Below are 2,583 nucleotides of genomic sequence, written 5' to 3'. Positions count from 1 at the left end.
ATCACTGTTACTCCTATCACCACGATCACTGTTACTCCTATCACCACGATCACTCCTCCTCCTATCACCATGATCACTCCTCCTCCTATCACCACGATCACTGTTACTCCTATCACCACAATCACTGCTCCTCCTATCACCACGATCACTGCTCCCCCCACCACTGTGATCTCTACTCCTCCTCCAACCACTCCAACCACTACTACCGTTACAACTCCTACTACTAACATCAGTATGACCATGACCACAATGACTTTTCCTACAATCACTAATACTATTATACCATGCTGTGGCCAAAGATTTACTGTGTGCCTGGTTCGTGGTTGTTATTGTTGTTAAGTGCCATTGAGTTGGTTCCAACCCATAGCAACCCTGTACGGGGTTTCTGAAGAGAAGCTGGTGAACTTGGACCACCGACCTTGCAGTTCAATGTGACCTTCCAGTCCAGTGCATTAACCCATAGTGCCTCACCAGGACTCCATGGTATTTTTCCTATATTATCTCATTTGATTCACACAACAACTCTTAAAGTAGGAAATATTATCCTATTTTACATTTAAATAAGAGGTAGAGAGTCACGTGTATTGTCAGAGTTCCCACAACGAGTAAGAGATGAGTTAGATTTTGAATACACATTGTGTGACATATACATTTATAATACGGTGCCGAATAGTCTTCTAGTATGCTGAAATGGCATTGGCTTTGGAGTCAGAGAGACCTGGGTTTAGAATCCCTACCTAGTTGGTTAACTAGGCAAGTTATACTTATCTGTGAAATGGGATTTCCACCACCATGTATAGATTTCTTTTGAGAATTAAATTGTTATTAGCTGTCACTGAGTTGACCCCTGACTCTGGAGACTCCACATTCAAGCTAACCTGTGCCATCCCAGTGATTGATTGGTTGCAAATTGAACCATTGTGATCCATACACTTTTCTTTGGCTGATTTTGGGAAATAGACTGCCAGGGCTTTCTTCCTAGTCTGTCGTAATATGGAGAATTAAATAAAATGATGTACACAAAACAAATAACAGAGAGGTGATTGCACATAGTCTATCTCAACTCTCAGGGAGTTTAACTGACCTTCATCTTGTGACTTTTCTTCCACCATCAGTACTAGGTCTTCTGAAAAAGTTTATAGGGTAATTCACTCTCCCTCTACTCAGGTCTTACAAACTGCCTTACAAACATTCCACATTTAGTCATTCAGTCATTGTTTATTCATTGTTACACATATATTGAGCATTTACTACATGCCAGTCACAGCACTCAGGCCCTGGGGGGTAAGAAGGTGAGAGAAGCAGATATGGTCACAGCCCTTGTGGAGTGAGTTGTTAGGTACCATCTGGTCAGTTCTAATTCCTAGTGACCCTGTGTACAACAGAACAAAACATTACCTAGTCTTGGGCCATTCTCACAATTGTTACTATCTCTGTAGATGTAGATGACACGATCCTATACACTGTTGTTGTTAGGTGCCGTCATGTCAACCCTATGAACAACAGAAGGAAACATTATCTGGTCCTGCCATCCTCACAGTTGTTCTTATGCTTGAGCCTGTTGCTGATGTCACTGGGCCAATCCATCTCATTGAGCGTCTTCCTCTTTTTTGCTGATCCTTTACTTAAGAAAGCATGATGTCTTTCTCCAAGGATTGGTCCCTTGTCCAAAGTACATAAGACAAAGTCTCACCATCTTTGCTTCCAAGAAGCATTCTAGCTGTACTTCTTCTAAGACAAATTTGTTTGTTCTTCTTGCAATTAATGTTATCTTCAATATTCTTTGACAACACTGTAATTAAAGGCATCAGTTCTTCTCCAGTCTTCCTTATTCAATGTCCAGCTTTCACATGTGTATGAGGTTATTGAAAACACCAAGGCTTTGGGTCAGGCTTACTGACGTCTTTGCTCTTAAATACTTTAAAGAGGTATTGTGCAGCAGATTTGCGCAGTGCAATGCAATTTCTTTTCTTTTTTTAGATTAATGTTTGATTTCTTTCTTTTTTTTTTTTTTTTAGATAAACATATGTGGCATGCTGATCTCTTTGCCCGGGGATGCCAGGGAGATGGGTAGGTAGGAGTAACGACTGAGAGTTAAGGTTAGGGTTGGCTAGGACTAGGATTTCATTTAATGTTAGGGTTATGGTTAGGACAAGGGTTAGTGTTGTGTTAGGGTTAAGAGTAAGTTTTGAGTGTTACAATCAGGTTTATTTTTATTTATTTCTTGAAATCTATTTGATTTATTTTTCATTTGGAATTTCTGTAACTACGTTATTCCTTCTTTTTACTTTACGGCTTGTTGCAACTGTATCTCTGGTTCTATGTTTTCAGTCTTATAGTTCTGCTTTTCTTTGACTACTTCCATATCTGGGTTCAGTTTAGTTGATATTGTCGTGTAGTTTGTCTCAGGTTATTGTCTGCTGCTGTTGGTTCTCTGTTCAAAGAATGCCCTTTGGTATTTTTTGCAAGGTTGATCTGGTTTTTATAGGTTCTTTAAATTTCTGTGTATTTGAAAATTATGTAATTTTTTGTGTCATATTTGATGGACAGTTTTGTGGGATGTAGGATTCTTGGTTGACAATT

This window comes from Chrysochloris asiatica, unplaced genomic scaffold, assembly GCF_000296735.1.
Source record: "Chrysochloris asiatica unplaced genomic scaffold, ChrAsi1.0 scaffold00007, whole genome shotgun sequence".
NCBI lineage: Eukaryota > Metazoa > Chordata > Mammalia > Afrosoricida > Chrysochloridae > Chrysochloris > Chrysochloris asiatica.
The sequence above is the reverse complement of the archived record's forward strand: the minus strand, read 5'-3'. Positions refer to the sequence as shown.